Source organism: Peromyscus leucopus, chromosome 6 (genome assembly GCF_004664715.2).
Source record: "Peromyscus leucopus breed LL Stock chromosome 6, UCI_PerLeu_2.1, whole genome shotgun sequence".
NCBI classification, from domain to species: domain Eukaryota; kingdom Metazoa; phylum Chordata; class Mammalia; order Rodentia; family Cricetidae; genus Peromyscus; species Peromyscus leucopus.
The window spans coordinates 114,140,832-114,166,545 of NC_051068.1; positions in this window are offsets into that span (position 1 = coordinate 114,140,832).

A 25,714-nucleotide genomic window follows, 5' to 3' on the forward strand; every position below is an offset into this window, starting at 1 on the left:
GGATGGAGGTAGGGAGAGATCTGAGCAAGGGTGTTGGTATGGGTAAATGTATTTGAGAGAGACACAGGGGAGAGGGAGAGGGAGAGAGGGGGAGGGGGAGGGGGAGGGGGGGAGGGAGGGGGAGGGGGGAGGGAGAGGGAGAGGGAGAGGGAGAGGGAGAGGGAGAGGGGAGTAGTATTTTCTGATCCAGTTGTCTTCTGTAACCATGCCTCTACTCTATCAAGGGAAGTGTAGGTCTCCTCCCCACTGATAATGGTGGGTCTTTGTGGCTGCTTCACCATAATGCTAAATCTCGATTGTCAACTGGATTGGAACTAGCAGGTACACCTTTGGGTGGTCTGTGAGGGCATTTCCAGAAAGGGAGTGGAGAGGCCCTCCTCCCAGTCTGGGTGGCACCTTCTGGTGGTAGTATAGCTAGAAAATGATCCCAGAGAAAAGCAATGCTGTGCTTTGCCTGTGTAATTTTAGTTCTTGCTGGTGAGTACATCCTTCCTTCACTGGCATTAGAATCCAACTTCTTCATTTCAATATGCACCAATGACCAGCAGGAACTCTCCAGCTCTTTGGTGTCAGGTGTTGAGGCACCCTTTATGTGCTGAACAGCTACCATATTTTCATCCTCTCTGGTGCTAAACTGGACTAAGTAGGCCCTGTTATGTATGCTAATCTAATAAACCCCCCTTTGCAATACATATTGCAATACACGTGAATATACCACCAATACATATTATTCTACCAGTTCTGTTTCTCTAGAACTCTTGGACTTACTCAGATACTGTGACTTCTAAGGTGAGATGTAAAAGTGTCATACACTTCTCCCACTGGAAAGCCATGATTCATGTCATAAGGTAGCCTGAGCATCCCATAAAGGGCCCCATCACAGGTCCTGGCTTAGCTCTAGCCAAAGCATCAATGGTGCATATTGGAATGAAGAAGTTGGGTTCTAATGCCAGTGAAAGAAGGATGTACTCACCAGCAAGAACTGAAATTACACAGGCAAAGCACAGCATTGCTTTTCTCTGGGATCATTTTCTAGCTACACTACCACCATGTAGTACTGTGTTTTCTCAGGTGCCCTGCTGCAGATGATGCTGAATGAAACAACCAAGAGCTGTTTTCCCTGAAGTCCTAACTAAAGTACAGCTTCATGAGTGAAATAAATGATAACCACCTCTTAAACATATTGTAATTTGGAGTTATCCGGCAATAGACAGCCAAAGTGGCTATCTTATGTCAGGCTATAGATGCATCAGAGCTGTCAGTATACAGACAGCAGACCCTGAGTCCTTGTCAGTGCATTTAGCCTTTGCTTCCCCTTTACCCATCTACATCACTCTGGTTTCCGTTGCTTATCATCTGCTTATTTCTCATTGTTTTGATTGCTTTTCCCTAAATCCCCTCTCAGGTTTTAAGACCCCAAGCTAGACACATTATGTTAATAAAGGCTTGATTAAAGCTGAGAGTAATTAGAGGATTAAGTGTAATTCCTACATTCTATTATCTTATTTATAGAACTCCATGGCAGGCTCCAACTTTTAATGGCAAGTGCTGAATTTAAGACTTAGACTGACAGCCCTTCTGACTTGAATATACTTTAACATTTTTTATATAATAGAAGATTGCAATTATTCATAGCAAGTTACAGAGAACACTGTGATAAACCAGTCTCTCCTGTTTCAATTCCTACTTTTCACTCTGTGTGTTGTGTATTTTAAATGTAGGAACTGTTTATATAATTGATCAGACTCTTCCATATCATTTCACTCCCCAGAAAGACAGCTGCCCATGTTGTTTATTATTTCCATTAGTGTTTTATAGTTATAAAATATATAGACATCAATAAATGATATAAAGCTTCTACAAATGGACTTCTTATGTCTTTCTGAACCTTAAATATGTATGTATGAATGTACTTTTTCAGTCTTACCAGCTTCAGTAGTATGGACTGAAATTTATTGAGTTTTTGCATGCCTCTGACTGCACATGCTTGATAATATATTATATTATCTATGTACATATATGAGTCAACTATGCATGGTGCACAAAAATACTCTTCAGAGTTTTGGTAGGATTAACTTATGACAGAGTTGATAGCTTTACAATTGAGCCTTCTCACTCATAACCACTAGCACCTCCATTTATTAAGATTTTTTTGGTCTCTATTAAAATTTTATAGTTTTTTTGTACACACACACACACACACACACACACACACACCACCTTTGTATATTCCTCATGTAGTATTTTATCCTAAGACTATAAACATCATGCAGTATACCATTAATAGATACTTAAGTAATCTCCAGGATTTTTCATTGCTATTATAAATCATTATGAAGTGAATCTTCTTTCACATACCCTCATGTGCACACATGAAATTTCCTCACAAGCTATCCCTGGAAGACAAGTTGTAGAGCTTAAAGACATACACAGCATTGACTCTTGTAGGTATCATCAAATTGTTCTTTATTGTGTTTTTGTCAGTTCATTCCCTGTCAGCAAGGTTTGTGCTTTTCTTTTTTGTACTCTCACCACATGAAAAGCTAGTACACTTTCTCAGTCTTACCAGTTGCAGGAGTAGGAAATGAAATTTAATGAGTTTTTGCATTTCTCTGACTGCACACATGCTTGGTACCTTTTATACATTTATATTCTTTGTCCATTTTTCTAACCTTTGTTTTTCTTATTTATTTATAGGTATTTTTTTAAAGCACATCTCATACCTTAGCTTTTTGTTAATCTGTGTTGTACTTTCTGTTGGCCCATGGATTGCACCCGAATTCTCTATGACATCGTTTATTGAGGTTTTAAACCTTTTATGGTCAGTCTTTTCAATTGCAATTTGTGCTTTGTTTCTTTACTAAATGAATCTCACCATCTTAGAGAATAAACAGTCTTCTCTGTGTTTTCTAAATATAGAAGTTTACTTAGTGTATTCAGACTTTCATTTGTTCTCCAATTTATTTCCAAATATATGGGAGGAAGAAATTGATCATTTTTTGCATGGATAATTTATTGCTTCTAATCATATTATAATTACATTTTTTCCTTTGATTTAGAATTCCACGTCATTTCTGTACAAGTATATGTCAATTCCTGCTTTCCATCTTCTGTGTTCCCCCGTTTTGTTAAACTGAAGCTGTGTTAAATTTATGTTCTCTTCATAAAGAGAACTTCATTCTAAATTCTACTACCTGGTAGAAAAAGCATCTATCTACACATAACTGTCTTTCTTTTTGATGTATTACTGTGTGTGTGTGTGTGTGCGTGCGTGCGTGCGTGTGTGTGTGTGTGTGTGTGTGTGTGTATGTGTGTTTGTGTGGTGTATGTACATGTGTGGTGCAGGTATGATCCTGAGCATTCATGCAGAGGTCAGGAGAAACCCTGGTATGCCTTTCTGTCCTATTCCTTTGAGACAAGGTTTTGTGTTGATCCTGCATCCATGCTGGTGACCAGAGTGCTCTGGAACCCCCTGCCTCTGCCTCTACAGCACTTGATTTTCAGGCACCCGAGCAGCCTTGCCCAGCTTTCTAATGGGAGTTGGGATCTCATCTCAAGTTCTAATGCTTGAGCAGAAAACATTCTTACCCACTGATCCACCTCTCCAGCCTTTCTACACCTAGCCTCTCAAAAATGATTTGATTGTTTCTTGTTTGTTGACTTTCCCTATGAATTTTAGGATCAACTCTGCATGGTCCACAAAAATACTCTTTAGATTAACTTATGGCAGAGTTGATAGCTTTATAATTGTGCCTGCTCATTCATCACCACTGACATCTCAATTCATTATGGGGTTTTTTTTGTCTGTATAAAATTTTATAGTTTTCCCCCCCAGGAGTGAAGTTGACCCTTATTATTCAGGGATTTGGTATTTGTGAATTTACCTACCTACATTCTAAAATTTATTTGCAACCCTGATATCAATGCATGTTGAGTTTTCTTTGATGTTTGTGGACATGCAAATAGTGCTGAAGCTGGCAGTAATGGTGCATGCCTTTAACTGCATCATTCAGGAGGTAGAGGCAGGTGGATCTCTTGAGTTTGAGAATCTCTGAGTTCAAGGCCAACCTGGTCTACAAAGAGAGTTCCAGGACAACCAGGGCTGTTAGCAGGGAAATCCTGACTTGAAAATCAAAACCAAAACCCAAACAAACAAAAGAACACCCCAAAAACCCCAAACCATAATAATAATAACAAAAAAAAATTCTTAAAGTAAACAGTGCTAAAAACTTCAGTGCCTTTCAGACAGGCATGCACATTCCCAGCTAATCAGAAAATCCAGGGCCTTTTTTTTTTAGGTCTCATACTGAAAACATACATGTCCTTTTGTGTTTTAGGCAGGTCTATGTCTCCCATGTCTCTGCAGTTTTTGCTAGTCATTCTTCTGTTTAGAATGACCCTCAAGCATTGGACTGACTTGCCATATTCCTAAGAGCAAAAAGTCTAAAGATACCTTAGGTAAAGCTTCATTTAGACATGAGGTGTGATGTGACTTCATGTACAATGTGAATGAGTTAACAATATATATTAAGAAAAATATCAAAAGCCAACATTATATATTGATTAATTGATGATAATATTGTGTCCAGAAGCCTAAAAGAACAGAACCCTTATATAAAATCCAGGAACAGTAGTTTGGAATTTGTTGCACTGACATTGAAGATGTTTATCACAAATAGTACAAATTGGCTGCGTCCTAAACATTTTCACTAGAGCCATTTGAAGATACCCAGTAGTGGTATAATTGTGACTAGTTATTGTCACACGAATCCTAAATGGTCTTTTAATAAAAGCCCGGAGCCAGATATTGGGGTAAATGCTGAAAGCTCAGAGGAAACAAGCCACAGCCACTTCTCACCTCACCAACTCCTCAGCTCAGCCTGTTTCCAGGAATCCTCAGACTGAATGCCTCTGAGTCCTCAGCCGAAAACTCTCTAGTTCCGGTCTCCTCAGGCCTTATATGCCTTTCTCCACCCAGCCATTTCACTTCCTGTCTCAACCTTCCTAGTGCTGGGGTTAATGGCGTGTGTGCTTCCCAAATACTGGGGTTAAAGGTGTGTGCCACCACTGCCTGGCTCTGTTTTTCTCCTAGACTAGATCAATCTCATGTAGCCCAGGGTGGCCTTGAACTCACAGAAATCCAGACAGATCTCTGCCTCCTGAGTGTTAGGATTAAAGGTGTGTGTCACCACTGCCTGACCTCTATGTTTAATCTAGTGGTTTGTTCTGTTCTCTGATCTTCAGGTAAATTTTATTAGAGTACAACAAGATCTCACTACAAGTTATCTCTTTTTAAATCGTAATTTCTAATCTGTTACACGATACTGATTTGGGTATGCTCATTTTGTGCCCCAGCATTATCATGCCACTAACTGTATGATACATACATGTATGTCATAGCAAAAGTCCAGAACCTCAGAGGCTGAAAGGGAGTGACTTATTATCCTGAAGATGCTAGAAGTTTGGAATCCAGACGTCAGCAGAGCCTCATCCCCTCTGAAAACTGCAGAAGCATCCTTTAGAAGTTTTCCCTTTTCCTAGCTTTTGGAAGTTGTCGGCTGCCGTTGATGTCCCTCGACTTGTACCTGCATAGCTCTAATATCTGTCTTCATTGTTCCGGCCCATGGTGTCTTCCTTGCATGTGTGTGAAATTTCGTGCTTTCCATAAAGGCAAGACCATGTTGTTTCAGGAAGTGCCCTATGATGACCACAGGCTGGGTGCTTTTGACACTAATTTGATCAGATTAAGGAACACATAGAGCACTGGCAGAGCTCCATTCTGGATAGGACTGTAGCGGTGTTCCAGAGGAGATTGGTATGTGAGCTGGTGAACTGCATGGGGGAAGATCTGTCTTCAATGTGGGGGACGCCCATTCAGCTGGTTATTGGGGGGATGGACGGAACACAATGGCAAGAAAAGGTAAATTATTTTCTACTCCCCCTACAGCTGAAGCACCCATATTTTTCCTAACCTACAAGTCAAAAATGCCAAAATTTCTTGCCTTTACCTTCTGAAGTTTGTGCCAGCCCCCCCCCCCAACTCCCACTGCTACTTGCACAGGTTCTCAATCCTTCCATCTCTGGCTGAGTTACATTGCAGGCTTCCATGCTTGTGGGGCTTTGGGGATGGGATTGAGCCATGCAGCTGACATCTCAGGGTCTCCAGCTTACAGCTGGCCTATCGTGGTACTTCTCAGCCTCCTTGATGGCATTAGCCAATTCCCCTAATCCCCTCTACAGCTTTATATCTGTCTGTGTCTCTCCACCTTATTGTTTCTTGCTGTCTAGGGAACCTTGACTGAAGTCTTCATTTTTATTTAATCATCTCTGCAAAGATCCACTTTTTAATAAGGTCATATTCATAGGTACTGGGGGGGGGCAGGGATTAGAGCTTCAACATCCTTTTTGGAAAGTAAAATTCAACCCATAATAGCAGGCTACTTAAATTTTCTGTATGTTAGTACAGAAATTTTCCTCTGCAAAAATATGTATCATTACTAAGGACCATTGTATTAAATTGGCCAATATTACCCCTTTATAATATATGAAAAACAATTGGGAATGTGCATAAACCCAATGATATCTTTATATGTTATCTGGTCAGATTACTTTTATTTAATACCATTTTTCAAATCTCATTCATTTCTGCAAGTTTTTCTGCATGTTCTTTAAGATATACTAAATAGATATACCGAATAGTGATGCAATTTTTGTTTCCTAATTTTTATATATTTTAGTTCATTTATTATTATCACATTATTATAAGACTTTTTGAACAGATTTTGTGACACAAGGATGATAAGCTAGTAAGTATTGTTTTGTTTGTGCTTTAGCTGGGAATTAGTCTGTAATTTCTAATCATTAAATATGACGATTGCTACAGGCTTACAATATTTCTCAGGTTAAGAAAATCTATTTCTAGTCATGATTTTAGAGATCTTTTAAATTAAATTTTGAGGGATCATTACTTTTGCTGCAACTGTTAAAAATGTTATATGGTTTTATTTCCCCCTTCATACCAACTCGAAAAGATAGAAACGGAGCAGTAAATAAAATTCAGGCTGTGGGAATAGGGAAAGAAACACAAAAAAGTCCTGGGATGGCTGTTTGCTTTTATTGCTTTGAAAGTATAAAATAGTGAGTGTGGAGAACCACCTTAGAGTTGGTAATGATACAATATGATCAATAATAGTTAGCACTGGTCTACAAATCCCTCCCAAACAGTAGAAATAAAGGGCATATATTTCATCCTGTGGTTTATAAAGTATAATTCTTTTCTGATTTCAAATGAAACATTGGAACCAATAGCAAAGCCCTGAAAAATGAAGGGGAGATGCCTGTAAGATGCTCTTAGTTACTTTTTTCACCACGGGAGTAAAATGCTTGGCTGCAGCAACCTAAGAGGTAAAGTTTTCTTCTGACTCAACTCCCAGTTTGACAGTACAGTTGACTGTGTGTGTGTGTGTGGGGGGGCAGCAGGAGCAGGGACAGCTGGTCACATCACACCCACAATCAGGAAGCGCAGAGAGATGAGCGCTGCTGCTCAGTGGGCCTTCTGCTCCCTTCCCCCTCTTTTGATAATATTTATACTTATTTATTGTATGAATATGCACATGCTACGGTGTGTGCATGGAGTCCGGAGGACAACTTCCAAGAGCCCATTCTGTCTCTCTACCAGGTGGGTTTGGGGGATCAAATTCAGGCTTGGTGGCAAGTACCTTCATCTTGCTGCTCTCACACCCTTTTTATTGAGTCTGAATATCTCCCACATTTAGGCAGGTCTTCCTTCCTCAGTTCCATCTCAGTGGAAGAGAACTCCCTCATAGACATGCCCAGAGGTGTGTCTTCCAGATCACTCTAAAATCCAGTAAAGTTGACAATGAGGATAAATGAGCCTGTAGTTTGGGCCTGAAGAATATGGTCTGATTTCATCTTCACTATGAAGTTGTCTGATATGGAGGTTGGAATTCAGTCTATAGTGTATATAGACTCTCTGCTCACCTAGTCTTCAGCTGCATAAGTCCTTTCTTTCTCTTTCCCTTTTTTCTTATAACCAAAGTTTCCATTGTTATTTGAAAGTTTATAGCACAGAGATGGATAAAGTCTTTGAGATATGGACTAGATAAAAACTTGGCTCAAATTCACACAAAACTTCCTAAAACTTGTTTGTACTTGGACAGACTTGGGGACTGATCTATCTCTTTAGATGACAAGTAGGTCCTGGCGTGGACCTCTGCGCTCATCTTTTGATTATGAGTAACATCTTGTTGTTTACATTTTAGGAGCTACTCTGACTTCAAACCTTCTGAGTGAAAAACGCAGAGGAGCAAGAAGGTTATGGCTTTATTCCAGAGTTTCTCTGCAGTGAGGAAATCTCAGTTTTAAAAATGTCTTTACTTATGAGCCATTGGTCTCAGTTGCTGGCAGCAGGATTATTTGTGATTGAAGGCTCAAAGTGCAAAAACCAGAAGGTAATGGGCACAAATATAGCCTGGCTGGATACGTACTTCAGTAAATCCCAATGAAAAAGGAATATTTCTACTGCTTACCTCCTTGTGTTTCAAGTTCTTAAAACGACTACAGAGTCAGGGTTCAGAAACTGCCATTAGTCTTTCCCTCCCATTGTAACTCCCGCCCCCCTTCTTTCCTTTTTCCCACCAACACTTCTTTTAGTGTCCAGTGTACGTAAGAGAAGGATGGGTCAAAAGTGTGTAGTTCCAGTACTTCTTGACTTCTTAGTAAATGATTATTAATTTTTGACATGAGTATGTGCATGTAGTATGTGTATGGTGTGTGTGCATGTGTGCTCAGGCATAGAGACCACAGGAGGATGTCCTGTGCCACCATTGTTGTTCCCACTCTTTGATGTAGGGTCTCTTACTGAACCTGAGCTAAGCTGGTGCCTAGAAAACCCCAGTGATCCTCATGTTCCTACTGTTCTAATGCTGCAGTTAGAGGAGCTTGGGGCCACTCCTGGATTTTTAGGTGGTGCTAGGAATATTGTAATTCATGCTTGCATAGCAAATGCTCTTGCCTACTGAGCCATCTTTCCTGTCCAGTAAGTCATCAGTTTTCTTTTGTAATGAGAGATACACAAGTTTGGGTATCATTTGTTATCAAAAGGCAGAGAGCATTATAAAGGGAACCTCCATCTTGATGCCTTCTTGTGGTCAGAGATTAGAGATTGGGGAAATGACCTTAATGGACGTGAGATTCAATTTCTAGTGACATTCCTATAGGAACTGTGAGACAAAATCTGAGTCACTCGATTCAAACATGATGAAAAGTAGCGACAGACAACTTGAAAGACTGTATAAAAGGTTAATGGGTTACTATTTAAATAACATGTAAAGATTATTTTTTTCTACTTTTAAGGTCTGATTTTTCTAAGTTCGCACATAAATTCCTTTTTTATAATGGGTAAGCTGCCTTTCTCAGCGGCGTACTGTCATTCCTAAACAACTCTAGAGCTAAAAATTTTAAGTGCTGTCACCCAAAATTGCTAAACAGAACTTACTCTTTAATTTGTCTGTCACTCTTTCTGTCATTTTCCTTGCACTTTATGGTGAGGCATTGGTTCAACTGTCATATCTTAAGTCCTTTAAAATATAAAGAGAAAGCTCCAATCCACTCTCCCAATGGCCATAGAGGGCACCTACAGTTGCTGAGGGCTCTTTGACCTAAAACTTCGGGGTAAACTGTGCCGACAAAGTGTGAGGTGATAATGTTTCAGTCAGCTTTTGTTCATTGGACAGTTAACTTATGAAAAGTAGAAGTATTTTTTAGGTATGGTTTTGGAGGTTCTGGTTTGAAGATCACTTGGGCCTATGGCAAGGTGACACCTCCTGGCAGGATCACATGGTGGGGCAAAGCCTCATGCTTCATGACCAGAGAGGAAAGACAGACATAACACGTTGCTAGGAGCATTATACTGTCCTCCAAGGGCATGTTCCAGTGAACTAAGAGCCTCCCACAAGACCCTACCTTCCACAGGTTCTATTACCTTCCAATATCACCACCCTGGAGATCAACACATGGGTTCAAATCTTGATGAGTAGTAAATTCTCCCTCTTTCTAAATGGATGACCTTTCTAGATGGATGATCTAGATGGATGATTCTAAGGTCTGTCAGTAAGTGGCACAATCTGGAAAACTGAGAATAAAAAGATGGAGATAGGTTTAAGCTGCATGTGTTTAAGCTTTGTTAAGACTCTACTTAGCAAATGACTTACTGTAGTACATTTGAGTTTCTTAACAAAAGATACACAGAATGAGGCTGGAGAGATGGCTCAGTAGTTAAAGAGCAGTTGTTCTTAGAGAGGACCTCAGTTTGATTCCTTCCTCACATGGTAGCTTACACCATCTTTAATGTTAGTTCCAGGGATCTGATGATCTCTGCCAGCCTTCATGGATACCAGGCACACAAATGATGCAAGCAAAACATTATACACATAGAAAAAGGATGTAAAGATCACACATAAACTAATGGGTAAGATGCATCAAAAAGTTCAGTCTATTTGACCTAGTTTTACCTGTTAGGTATATCCAACTAGGGAAAAACATTCAAGGAAGGAATAATTTACTTTCACCATCAGCTTTTTTTTGTGTGTCTCTGTATATGTGATTTCCTGGGGATGCCTATTGATTTAGGCATGAAGATTTTGTTTGATTCCAAAGTTAGGCTGAATTCTCTGTTACTTTAGGGTCTGCTAAAGGATGCTTGAGGTTCCACATCAGGGAAGAAATGATGCAGTAGAAATATCCTTTAACTTGTCAAGAAATTAAATAAGGCCCCAGGAAGAGACAAAGAGTAAATTCAATTGGATTCTTCCACCTCTGTCACAAGCCCCATTCAATTATTGCAAAAAGTCCTTGGGTAGAAAGAAGTAGAGGGAATGTGAAGGACTCTCCCATAATGTAGTGACATGTCATTATCTCTTTGTGCTCCTTAACAGGCTCCCGGATTTGTGGATAGGGTAATGTGTTAGCTAATGTTTTCATTGTTAGGATCAAATGCTCCATTTAAACAGCTTAAAGAGAGAAGAATTTATTTTGAGTCAGGAATGTGAAGCAACTGGAAGGAGAGAGAGAGAGAGAGAGAGAGAGAGAGAGAGAGAGAGAGAGAGAGAAAATAGATAGATAGATAGATAGATAGATAGAGAGGTGCTGCTCATTTACCGTTCTCATTTTTTATTCAATCTAGAACCTCAGTCCATAGAATGGTGCCTCCTATTTTTAGAGGGACTCTTCCCACCTTCCATTGGCCTAGTCTATCCCTCACAGACATGCCCCCAAATCCCAGGCAATTATAGATGCTGTCAAGTTGACAATGAGTATTAACCACCACAGGAGGTGACACCACCACCATTTTAGATGTTTTCATAGTTGCCAGTCCATGCAGCATGCAGTGAATAACTCTCCAGCCCATTAAAGAGATGCTCACTTTCACTTCACTTTTATCAGTTTCTGAAATGAGCCCACAGAGCATATTTGGCTTTTGCTGTTTCACACAGAGCCCTTAATAATATCACAGGGTTTTTTTGTTTGTTTGTTTTGTTTTTTTTTCATTTCCTGATTGCAGATTTCTTATTTCCATGGTTTTGTCTCTGAACTCTTGTGAAGAATTGGGGTTCAGGGAAAGGACCATGTTGGCATTCTAGATCATTTTGTCACAAAACCTTCTTTATACCATGTCTCTAAGTGTACAACTTAGTCTGACCCCTGGGTCTTCTTGACCATTTTCCACATTGTCTGGGAGCTAGGACCCTTATTTTCCACCAAACTTGTCATCTTCGTGATGGAAGGAGAGGAAGCTAAGGCTTGTCTCCAGTCCATTGTCTGTGTAGAGACCTCCAGGTATGATTTCACAGTGAGTGCTAGCAGTGATTTTTCACTGTCAACTTGACTAGATTTGTAATGATCTCAGAGTCTGAGGCTCACTTCTGGGTTTCCAAGAGGAAGTCTCACCCTGAAATGAAGGGGGAAATCCACAATGAATGTAAGGAGCACCATCTTGTGGGTTGGGGGACCAGACAGAATAAAAGGGGAAAACGAGGAAAGTCAGCAAGGAGTATTGGTGTTCTCTCTTTCTCTGTTTCCAGGCTGACCAAGAGGTGAACACTCCTCTGCAGCACAGACCTCCTGCTGTGAAGCAGACTGAGCTGTGCCTTCTCCTCTACACCATCAGAACCCTTTAAAACTACGGGCCAAAGTAGACCCTTCCTCCTTTAAGGGGTTTGCCTCAGGTATTTCAGCTACAGCAGCAACAAAAGTAACAAGTACAGTGCCTGTCTCAGGCCTTGCATGCAGAACCTGTGCAGTACATTGTGAAGGCCACTGTCTTTTTAGCTTTTCAAATAAATGTGACTTTTAAAATAAAACCATACAATGAAATAATATTAGAAATATGAGGTCTGTGAAATATTTTTGACACTCCATCTATAGGTTATTTGTCCCCCTTAGGATACAGGTTACGTTTTAGAAATGTGAACAAGGCAACTTCTCAGGTTTTTAATATAGACATCAGCATCTGGGGAGGACATATCAGGGACACCTATTTTCTGGACCACTGTGTAGAAAGTAGGAACATGGATTTTGATTGTCTTGCTGTGGGTTGAGTGTGCCCCCACAAAAGTTTTATGTGTAGAGCTTTAATTCTTAAGTGTGATTCTGTTGGCAGGATGGGTTTGGGTTATGGCATCAGATGCCCTCATGAATGGATTCACACCTTTCTCTCAGGAATAGTTTAGTTATTTAATGAACGGGCTTCTGTTTACTCTCTAGAACACTTTCCCTCTCCTTTTCTAGTTTCTTAGATGATAAGAGGCTGCCTAAGGCTCTCACTGAAGGTAGATTGTCCATTCTTGCTTTTCAAACTCCTAATCTGTGAGTCAGAATCTCAGGTGTTTTGTTCTGAGCACTGAAAGCAAACGGAGCTGCTTTCCACATAGAGACTTATCTAAACACGGGTGATCTCTCTGTGTAGCTTGGCTTCTATGTGCCCTGGGATACAGGAGCTCCACCTACTTCTTTCTCCCAAGCCCAATTGGGGAACACTTATATTTCCTGGCTTCCTTTCTTTCTTCTTTTGTGAGTTTTAGTTAAGGTTCATCTTAGGAAACTGTGCCTATCCTTTAAAAATCCTTATTGACGAGAGGTTCTGCTTTAATATACACTTCATGATTCAGAATTCTGTGTCCAGGGTGCTTTCCAAGCGCCAACAACGTGTTTTAGTTTATATACTAAAGTCTCCATTTTATCCTGCAACCTTTTAGACTCACATGGTGCATTTGTCAAGCACAATTATGAAAGTTCTTATATGAGCAATGTGTAGTGTGGGCTTAATAGATAACATTAATAAACTCACACTTAATAACTGCACTAAAAGCCACCTCCATCTGGGTTTACTGGCACTAAACGGAGACATTACAGAACTTTGGGAATTTGATCAAGGCAGCCGAATACTAATCTTAGATTACAAAACCATGGAATCTAACTGTTTAAACATGGGGAAACAAAGCAACTTAAGGACAAGCTTTTGGTAAAAGCATTGCAGTGTGGATTAATAATGAATGTGCTGAATGTACTTTATAATAAACCCCATCCTAATGGATTTCTTTGGATAGCTGAATTGGCAGTGGTACCTCGCATGGCTTCATTGACTCAATTCTTAAACATTCCTTGCTAGATTTATTGGGTTAAACTACATCATGCCTGTTATTACAGAACTATTTTAATTCATTTAGAAAGCATAATTAATTAAAAATATTGATAGAGACTGTAAATTTATGCAGAAATTGACAATGATACCAAAAGGAATTATAAAGTGAGGTCTTGGGGGGAAAGTGGCATAATTTACTCTGGTGGTAAGCAAGCAACTTTTACTTGGTAAAAACAGCTCAAAATTCAACTAACACTTTTCATGAAGACATTGTTGAATGTTTATCATATATAGACAACACAGATGAGATACCCATTGAACAAGTCTAAAAATAGCCACACCAATGTTTTAGAAATAAGCAGCAAAAATTATGATTTACATCAATTCTGAAATTAGAAGTAGACATGAGATGTAAACAGGGGAAAACATCCCATTTGTGATGTTTCCCAATCTAGCACTTTTGGCCTTTCTTCCCCCCCAGAAATTGAATATAAATCCTGTGAGAATTCCTCGGAACACATGGAGAACTGCAGATCAAATAGACTATGTCTTAGCAAAGCGAGTTTGTTTTTCCCAATCTTTGCCTCAACCTTTTGGAAATTGCATTGGTTTATATTTGTGTAGAGTATTCCTTTTGCAGAAGAGGTTCATTCTGGAGTTAAGCTATGTGGTCATTGTGCAACATGTCATTTTGCATTTGTTTTCAGAGTCCTTTAATTCCCATTGGGTTATAATCATCTAACACTCATATCATGGTTTACCTGCCACAAAGGGTTTTGTTTTTAATATTACAATGTGATTCATTATTTTTTAAAAGCTCATTTAAAACATGACTGTATTTTATGAGTATATTTACATAAAAAACATACCATTGATGTCAGTGGTGACTTTTTGGGGAAGAAGAAAGACTTGGGTATCTGTCACTAGGGACCCTCTTCTTTCATGCTCACTGTTTTAGTTATCCTTAAAACAACCTTGGAAACACATACAAACTGCAGTTTACAGACAAAGCTTCTCCATGTACATCCCCCACACAGTGGGGCATCCTCTGTATTTTAGCTACTTCAAATATATGAAAGACTTCGAATGCTGGCCAGTGGGGCAATAAAAAAGTGAAATTAGTAGATGGTATCAGGGCTTAGAATGTTTAATTGTTCGTTAGAAAGATATGCAGATTTGAGTGAGGCGGATAGAGGATGGAGGGTGTTGCTGGGGGAGATAGGAAGGTGATACTGGAGCAAGGCTTTGAAAGAGGGTATCTGGGTGGAGAGCATTCGGACAGGGAACTGCCAGTGCACAGAGAGATCACAGGGCAGAAACGTGGCTCCCAGGAAATACAAAGTAGCTGGTGGAGCTGGAACAGAGTGAAGACAGAAAACCAGGTAGGAAAGTGGGGAGACAGTGCAGGGCTTTGAGCAAAGAAGTGCTGCAGTCTTCCCTGGGTTTGAAAAGCATCACCCAGCATTTGCTTTGAGATGGACTATAAAGGGGCCACGTTAGCTGGAAGTCTAGTTAGAAGGCCAAGGCATTAATCCAGAAGAGAAGTGGGTGATGGCGGTTCAGACCAAGGAAAAGGCAGTAAAACAAGATAAGAAATAAAAATAATTTGAGCGTATTTTGAATGCAGAACCAAGAGAGTTGAGTCAGGAAAGGGAGACCTAGTGAAAGGGGACGCTGAGGGGCTTTGCTTGTTGTGTTTTGCTGTTTTTGTACATATGGAACATTTGAAAGATGTTGCTCCATTGCCACAAGCTTCACTGAGGGGAAAGGTAGGGAGCAGGGTTGGTGCGCGGAAGAGCTTTCCAAGGAAAGGAATGCTGTTTTCTGCGTCTATAGCCTTACCTATGGCAGCTGTTGAACAGGTAGGCAGACATTTGAATCTGGAGTTTGGGAGGGAAATCTGGAGTAGATCTGGACCTTTGGCAATTGCCACTATGTTGATGCCGTGAGATGAACTAGATTACCAAAGACATAAAGTAGTAGCTCTGTGGCCCCTCAAGTGCCTTTAGCTGTAGCCTAAAGGCAGACTTACAGAAACAAATGTGTAATTGCAGTTATACAATAACATTTTATGAATAACAGCTTTTCATAGCTCTATGATACAAGAAGTCAGGGATGACCTTTTCCAGGGGTAATTCCTCCAAAGAGACTTGAAGGAAAGACAGGAAGGTTGGCATTTAAAAGGGAGAAGCTTGAGAGAAGAGACCCAAGGAAGAAAGTGGTCCCAGCAGGTTATTGGAGTCAGGGTGGGGACCTGGGTTTTTGATGAGAAGAGTGTAGGTGAAAGAAGAATGTGGTGTGCATGTGGAAGATGATCTGAAATGAGGTAGGAGAGGAAGTCAGGGACTGCATTAAAAACATTCCCATAAAGATTATGAACTTGGGAACAGCCAGGAGCCTTTCAGAAGGCTAGGAAGAAAGACTTTAAAACAAGGAATTAAAACCCCTTCATTGGAAATAACTTTAGTAAGCCTTTCAAGAACAGTGCAATGGAAGCTGCTGCTTAAAACATATAGCACATATTTATCATAGACATGGGAGAAAGCAGGTGGATGGTTGGTGGTGGTTAGTGTTAATTATTAATGGGACAAAATCTAGAATTACCCATGAGCTTCTGAGTGTGTGTGTGTGTGTGTGTGTGTGTGTGTGTGTGTGTGTGTGTACATTCCTACATTAACTGATGTAGGAAGACCCATCTTAATTGTGAATGGGACCATTCCCTAGGCACTAGTGAAGAAAGTGAGCTGAGCACTTGCATGCATTCATTGCTCTTCATCCCTGAGTGTTGATGCAATAGGAAGAGCTCCTTTAAGCTCCTGTGCTATGGCCTCCAGCTGTGAAGGAGTATAACCTGGAACTGCAAGTCAAAATCAGCCCACCCTTCCTTACCCTTACATTGCTTTTGTTTAGGTCATCTTGTCACAGCAACAGGAAAATAAAGTAGGGCAGTGACACACTTGAAAATAGGTTCTCAGGGCATGATGCTTTAGATCAAAACAAGATAGAAACACTACTACCATCCAATATTACAGTCATTTACTAAAAATTAAATCGTAAGAGATTAGTGAGGAACAATAGGAACCAAATATGGTGTGCCTGGTGGTGCAACCTTCATACTGAAAGCTGTGAAAGCCCTTTTTAAATTGAGAAAAAGAGGATAACCAGGCACATAAAGTAACGAGTAAATTGCTAAAGAGCAGGTGGCTGGCTGTGGCTGTCCTGCCTTTCGATGCTAGAACAGGTCACAGCTAATGAGTGATGACAAGCTGTTTTCTATGTACTGTGAGTCCAAAAGAGGAAGAGGCTGCTGTAAAGGATTTTGCAGTGATAGGGGAAGGATTTTTTTTTTAATCTTCAAATGTGCTATAGTGGATTTTGTGTTTGACTTTTCCGAAAGATGTTAGCAGCTAGATAGAGCAAAGGTTGACGAAGTCTAAAACAGGAAACCACGGGCAGTCTTGGTGTTTTCTTGTTGGACTTGTGTGATATAATTGCCCCTTTATTAGTCTTGTGGCAAGACTGTAATAAAGTAGCATAAATGAGAGACTTAAATTACTGGAATATACTTGCTCACAGCCAGGAAGGCTGGAAGTCTAAGATCAAGGGACCAGCAGGGGTTTTCTCCTGTCCCCATGTCTTTCCAAGGTGTCTGTGTCCTTATCCCTTGTTCCTATAAAAATATCAGTCAGATTGACTTAGTGACTGTCCAAATGGTCCCATTTTAATGAATTACCTTTTAAAGTATCTATCTCTGAATATAGGCACATCTCAAGATTCCAGAGGTTGCTTTCTATCAATGAACTTTATGGGAACACAATTCAGCCCATAATAGGCCCCAGCTAGGAACTCATGCCAAGGCCAGGAGAGTGGCATCAAGGGACTGCCGTTGCAAGACTGGCAGGGTTTCTCGACACTATGAGGAGTAGCCAGGAGAGCAACAGCACATGCTCAGGGAATTCTGGACACTTCCTAACACTTTAAGTTTGCAATGCAGTTTCTCATTTTCTTGGGAAGGTACCTGGAAGGGAGAAGACATTCTTCATGAACACAATGGGCAGTGAATTCTGAATTGAAGAATATTTTCAAAATTCTTTTGAGAAATGTTGGATTTCTTGCCAACAAGCACTAAATAGTCTTAGAGAAATGTCTTGAAGAAAAAAAAATTCATGATCTCACTGTTATGGTTTTGATATTTGTATCTTCTTCAAATTCTCCTGCTGAAATTCTCCCCCTAAAACTTGTGGGCATTAGGCAGGGAGCCTTTGGGGAATCCAATAGGTCATGAGAGCAGCACACAGATGGAGGTCAGAGGACATATTTCAGGTTAGGACATGTATTGTCCTATTTCTCAGCACACAGGTAGGGAGGTAGCAGTCTGAGCTGAGGGTGGAGAAATAATTAAGATCTGGAGTATTCCTCTGAGGAAGATATCTTTGGGCTGATATCTAAGGAGAACCTTGTAGTAAAAGGGCTTTTAGAAATCCCTTAGTTACATGTCCTGGGCTAGGTCAGGTGACCTCACTTTTGTTCTGACCTTCTGGAAGTTGTAAGTGGTGAAAGCTTTATTCCAGTTAACGACAACTTACGCAGAGCCTAGTAATTGTGCCACCACAGATACAGCTCTGATTTACTTACAGTCACCACCTTTTATCAACACTGATTTGCTGCTGTTTTTAGTGCATAATAAGCTTAGCACTAAGGCCATGGTAATTCCTAGTGCAGGCTTAATAGGAAAAGAATCATTTCCTAAATAAAGTGCTCATAAACGATTTGCATGTTCAACTGTAGGGGGAGTGAATATTCATAGTAGGAAAATTCTACTGAATAAAGTGAATCTAATGGTTACTAGGGATTTGAAAACTTAGAAATAGCTTATAAATATCAGTATATTACCAAGATTGCAAATTACTCTGTTATTAAATCATAAAAGTCTCAACTTTTACCACAATAAGGTTCTGAATGCTCAATATTCTCCTGCCATTTAACTAGAACACAATTTTTCCTAGATACAAATGGATGTATTAATTTCCATAAAACTGTTATCTTTTTACAGTATATTTAGTTCAGATCCAGTTTCTATTTCCACTAAAGTAATGGTCTGTGATACATAGAGTCTATTTTATATGACTAATTAGAATAGTGTATGGGAAAAAATAGGTTTGCAGGTAATATTGAAATTAAATATGTTAATCTGTACCTCAGTGTGCACGTTTTATATGAGCTTTAATTTGCCAAATAAATTATAGTTCTGTGCTTATAAGGTGCCCTTGGAAGAGTGTCCTATTTTTGAGTACTAATATCATTTGGGAAACAAATATACAAAGCCTTTAGCTATAGGCTACACTTGCATAAATTAAGGCATGAGCACTTGCTTGGGAAGTCGAACCATAGCATCTCAGCTTTCTTAAACACTCTGAATTGTTAACGTGATTTTTTTAAAACTATGGTTACTAATATTAAGATAATAAATAATGTTTAGTTTCAATATTGCACCCTCAGTCAGGGCGTAAATTCATTTTGAATGCTGTGTTGAATTAATGTACAATAAACATACTGCAGTTTGCTATCAGGAATTCTCGATGAAATGCAGGAAGTGGGTTCTTTGCTTATGCATTAGCACCAGCACTCTTGCTCTGTTTAATTTTAGCTATTTACAGAATTGCTCTACTGACAGTCCTCTTTATTTTAATGTGATAGTTTTAAGGTTAACCATAAATGGTACGGCATAGTATTTGAAGTAGGTTATAGTGCTGATGTAAGAATATAGGACCCTTTCCACCATTAGCCACCTAAAGTCAGAATACTCAGCTGTCTACTTGGGCAAATTGTGGGTCAGGGGCCTGCCAAGCCATTGGTGTGGTCCAAGAGCTGCTGAGAGCCTCAGAAGGGAGCAGGACACAAAGGAATTGCCAAAGAAAGCAGTGTTGCTGTTGGAAACAGAATCTCACCTCAGTGACAGCAGTTGCCACCCATGTCTGAGACAAGCGACAAATATGTTTAAAATGTTTCATATTGTTGCCTAATTGGTTAGCTTCTTTTTATATCTATTAAAATTAAAACCTTTAGAATTTTGGACCCAAAAGCAGAAAGAATATGCTGAACTCTGCATAGTACCCAGGCTTGCAACTAAAAAGAAGAGGAGTCCAGCGTGGCAAAGTGTAAGATCTGTATCAGTCAGTCTATGCTGCAATAACCAAGTGATGGAGACTGGTGGTCTTAATGAGAGGAACGTCTCACAGTTTGGGGGACTAAAGGGCTGATGTCAGGGTGCTAGCATGGTTGGGCTCTGATGAGGACCCCCTGTTTCCTGGTGGCTGCTTCTTCCCTTTGTCCTCACAGGGCAGAGAGAGCAAGCAAGTTCCCCCCCCCCCCTTTTTGATAAGAACACAGCTCCCGTTGACTCAGAATTCCACCCTCTGCCTTCACCTAACTCAAGTGCTTGTGTAAAGGCCCAATCTGTAAGCAGAGTCACCCTGAGTGTTAGAGTCAATATAGATATTTGCAAGGGAGGGGTAATTGACTTTGTAGTGTTTACTAAGTTATTTAACATCACTTGATTTTGTTTTTAGATTTATTTTAGTATAGGTACCCGCCGAGTGTACGAGTGTGTCGGTGTGGAGGTATGTGTGTGTGTGAGTGAGGGTTCCCATGGATCCTCTGTAGCTGAAGTTGTCTGCATGTGCTTTCAAGCCGGCCAGTGTGGGTGCTTCCAACTAAACTTGGGTCTTCTGCAAGAGCAGCAAATGCTCTTAACTGGTGAGTGCTTAAGATAATTAAAAAACAAAGGACCATAATGATTTTTGTAGCCAAAGACCCTTCTGGCAGTTTGGGAGAATCTGTGGACTCTCCCACAATTAAGTTTTAAGTGGGTAAAGTATTACATAAGATTATAAAGGAAACCAATTATATGGAAAACAATTAGTAAAAGTATTTAAATGTTGTGATATAGAGATAGGAGTCCATTATGAATACACTGAATAAAATCTTCTAGTAGTGAGTCTAATAACAATCAGTTTGGGGCAGTGATGAAAAAAATGATATTAAAATAGATATGGTTACTAATATAGTCTAAAAATTCCAGTGATTTCTATTGCTGACAAGGTCATAGCTAAAACTGATGTTATTATGATTAAGTTCTAGCATTTATAGTGGAAATAAATGCAAAATACATTTAAAGACTTTTTTAATTCTATGCATGTTAAGAAGGTCACTTTTAATATTCTTTTTATTTATTCTTGAAAATTTCATATACATACATAATATATTTTTATTTTATCCACATCTTAAAGTCTGGTTTAAGTATACAGAATGCCTATGATCCTAAAACTATGTCAGCTATTATTAAACTTAATAATAGAGAACTTTTCACTATTTTTATTATAGAAGAATTTAGTTTCAAATAATATTTTAAAAATTGTGGGTTTCAGCTGAGGATGAATGGACTACTAATTAGTGTTAGAGAGATTTAAAGTGGGAGAATTATTTTAACAAGTACTCCTACTTAGGAAGCATTATTACAAGAGAGCCCATCTTTAAACCACTCACTAAATTCAGACATACTTCCTTTTTGCAACTGACTGATTTAGGAAAACTATATATTTTGTGAGCTTTACGAAAATTCCCATCAAGAAAAAATAAATCTGGGTTCACTCCATTTGAAATAGTGCATGTATGATTTTTCTCTCTGTAATTCCTGAGTTTGGCCCTTTCAAGTAAGGAAGACATATAACCAAAATGCAAAACTATTTTCTGTACTGGAGATAAAATGCTCCTTCTTAAACAGGCCACCGTGAAATGGAGACAGGCTCTTTGGGCATCATGGTCAGAATGCCGAGGAGGACTACTTCAGTAAAGCGGCCAACTGCCTTTGGCTACAAAAAAACCCAACCACTTCTGCAGGGTATATGATTGTTGGCTAAATCTGTCCAGAGGTACCTTAACTCTGGAGGCATATTTAGTAAAGTGTGGCGATGATGAGATACATCTCCAGGAAGTTTCAGGAAGTACTACCAGGCCCATTCAGACTGAATCTGAGGACGAGACATTTTCAGTGAAATGGACACTTGGCATGTGTTACTTCTAGTATGGTGTTCCTGGTCCTGGTATCTACAAAATAGTTGATTTCCAAACCATTTGTGTTTATCATGTTTAGGTATTCCATCACCAAATAGAAGAACCTATAATCACAATACAAATAAATACAACATTTTTATGGCACTCAAAATTGCTTTAAATGATGTATCTTACTGAAGTACACTGATTAGGTGATAAAACAGCTTCATAGTTTTAGTGGTTTTACCAAGGCCACAGAAGTCAGATGGTGTAACATTAGGGCTAGAATATGATTCATCTCTCTCCAAATCTGGTGTTCTTTTTTACTGGAATCTGTGGTTTAGAAAGTAAATTTTATTTCTATTTGTGCGTATGGGTCTGTATGAGTGTATACCATGCATGCATGCATGCATGTATGGTACCTGTAACAGCAGGAAGAGGTTGTTAGGAGCCCTAGAACAGATGGTCATCAACCATCAGATATAGGTGCTGGAAATGAGTTCCAGGCCTTTTAGCTTCTGAGCCAGCTTTCCAGCTAAGTCTCTGGCTTTTGAAAAGAAGATAATACCTCTCAAGAAATCACATTTCAAGAAACAGTCAATGAATACACTAATTGTTTAATCAGTATGTGTTCCTCAAAGATCTCTAGCATGACTAGTAATATCCTATGCATCTGTATTATGTCATGGTTTCTGCCTATGAGAAGCTGAAAGTCCAGTGGTGCAGATGTGAATTGAGTAATTACAGGTGGGGTGATGATGCTGAGGTGCAGGTAGCAGGGCCTATTTCTTTTTCTACTGTTTGTTTACTACCTGCACACACTGGCAGTGACCTTTACATTGCTTATGTGCAGAGCTTTGTCATGTCAAATGGAGACTTCCATGTCTTTCTGTTTGGGTTTGAGTTCTTTATCCTATTTGAGCTAGACCTCTCTGGCCTTCAGTCTCTTTCTCTGTAAACTATAATAACAACAGAGCTACCTCCAAAGCTGTGCTGGAGACATAGTGAGACTGTCTACCAAAAATGCTGAGACAAGCACCCTATAGGGAGCACTTTATACGTGGAAGCTATTACAATTGTTAGTCGTTTCTTAGTGGATGAGACACGTCCCCTAGAACTTACTCTTTGTCTTTGATTAATGTCCTCAATGAATGCATAACCATCCAGATGTCATCATGTCCCTGCCCAGGCCCCAGTGTTTCAACTTCAGAGTGAAGTGTTTTCTATCACTATGATCTGGTCCATTTCTTAAACCCGGCCTAATATTTCAGTCAAGAATGAGTTTTTCACCTTTAGTCTTACAGGAAGCAGAGATAGGTCTCAGATCTTTGTTGAAATTCTGCAATATGCAATTTAAAGTTAGATTGACCTTCAAGCTGACACAGTAAAATAAACAGTTTTATAAATGAAAATGGCTAATCTGGAATTGATCATAGCTAAGAACTTCATTTCTTATTCATTCTCTTCATACAAGGTTGATATCATGCAAGTGAACACTAATAATGGGCTTCATTGTGGGGCTCACTGAAGATACAGTTAGAGGAAATTAAGGGCACCAAGAATGGGCAGGAACCAGAGACTGCCATATACTTCCTTATTTCAGACAGTCATTACATTTAAATGTAGGTATGTCTAATTAAAAGTAGTTGCTATATCAAATTTTACTATTGGAGTCTTTGTTTTAACTATTCTGGTTCTGAAGAAGTCAGGTTACTTAGAAAGAAAGTGTATGGGAGAGCCCCCATATACACAGACTTGAGGAAAACTACAGCTCTGTGGCTTCAAATGTATCTCTTAAAAGCATTGTGCAACAACTACAATTTTTTTTCAGGGGCATGGGGAGAATATTAATTAAAAGCACTTTACCCAAGAAAGTACTATGATAGGAAATAAAATTTTGAACTAGTATAAGATACAGACAAGTCAGAGCTTCCGAGCAGGTCCCGTTCCAGAGACTCTGCAGACTTGAGGAGCCTGGAGACGGTGCGAGAGCTCATGAGCGGGCTGGGCAATTGATCTTTGTTCTGGTTCTGCAGTTCTGAGGTCAAGGAAAATGGTGGATCAGCAAGGACGGGCTGAGGGTGGTAAATAAGGCCTAGGCCCACGCCTGAGTGGACTGTACTGAACTGTGTAGTCCTACGCATACGGCCCGACAGCGAGATGGATGGCCTGGAAGGAGTGGTCCTCAGAGAAGCCTCCAGGCAGGCAGATCTTCATGCAAACGTGTATGCATGCTGCCAGCCCCCATCCCCGCCCCGCCCCCACACATGCATACACGTGCGAGCGCATGCACGCACATACTGACACTTAAAAGCCAAGCTTTTTGGGGATTGGGCATGAGAACATTAAGCCTAATGAGACCCTTTCTGGTTCGTACTTACTACCTTTAACTGGCTGGGGAAGCACTGCTTATGTATTTATAGTAATTTCCTTCTTTGTAACTGGAAAACAAATCGTGGTTGACTTCAGTAACATCACATCTACAATTTCTAACAAGATGAAATTATGGACTTTCTCAGTGTGATAGTGTTATGGATGACATGTAGCTGGTACTTAATGGAAGTGGTTTTTTCAGCTCTGGGGACTGCAATCAGGGGTTGCATCACCAGCTAGGCATTGTACTACATCTTCAACTCTTTTTTTTTTTTTTTTTTTTTAATTTACCTTTTCCCCACTTTTTATTTTGAGTCAGTATCTTCCTAAGTTGCCTTGAAGTCATTTTATAAGCCCAGGCTGGCCTTGAACTTGTGATCTTCCTCCCTCAGCTCTCTAAGGAGCTGGAATGACAGGTCTGTGCCGCCGAGCCCGTGTTTGAAAATAAAAGTGTTCAATTGACTGACAGACTAAAGTGAAATGTATTACGTTCAAGTCATTTAGGCCTAGCAATTAAATCTAAGAGTGCACCTAACTTCAGTAAACCCCAAATTCACAACAGTGAAGAAAACAAAGGGCCTAGAATTGGTGTGTAGCAGAGACTGGCCTCAATTAATATCTAAAAATTCTATTTTCTTTCATGTACTCTCTGTATTTCTGGAACACTGGGTCTGTGTGGTCTTATTTTTCTTTTACTTTTTGTGTCAACTTTCCCAAAGCAATGCGACCAGAATACCATCACTGATTTAAGCCTCTCTGGAGACACCCGGTCATTGATGGTCTCTTCCCTTCAACTCTCCTCCACAGAAACTCGGTGTCCAGATGTTTCAGAATCCAGATGGCCCATGAATCCTCTATTACCCAGAAAGGAGGGAGATGTGCACAAAAGTGGAACGTTTAAAAGGAAAAACACCATTTAGCACCGGCATGGAATGGCAGCACACAGGGCTCAAGGAAGAGCTTCCTGTGCTGAAGCAGCAACTTAAAGCCGCACGGGCGGCTCCCTCAGCAAAGCTGGCTTCAGCCTGGCTTCCCCTGTCACCAGGAAGAGGGCTGCAGAGGTCCACCGCCTTTAAAGGGCAGACAGCATGGAAGAACACTCATGTACAATTTAAAGTAGCAGCTAAAATTGGAATGGTCACAAGAAAGTCTGCTTCTTTGCAATTAAATTGACAAGCTGTCTGTGATTACCCTAGGGAACTTGGCAGCTGAGTGATAAAAAGACTGCAAGTGTTGAAAGGTCTAACACAACTTCCTAGGTGGACAAAGACCACATCTGCTTAATATACTGATTGGGAGAGTTGTGGAATGTACTTGGCTGAATTAGCCCAGGAGAGACACTAATGATACTTTTTCCCCTCAAAGACCCTCTGCTCAGAACCCATTTTGGAAATTTCCCACAAGTATTTGGAAGCATGCATTAAAAAAAAAAAAAAATGCTGCTCAGTACTACAATACTAATTTTATTTAGTCTGAGCCAGCCATCCCAGATTACCAGAATTGAACCAAAACCTTCTATCAAGTTATATGAAGTTGTATACATTTGATACAAAAACTGGATACTGGAGAGACACTGTCTGGTAACAATCAGCAACTGGAGATCATGGGGGAAAAAGATGGTTTAACACA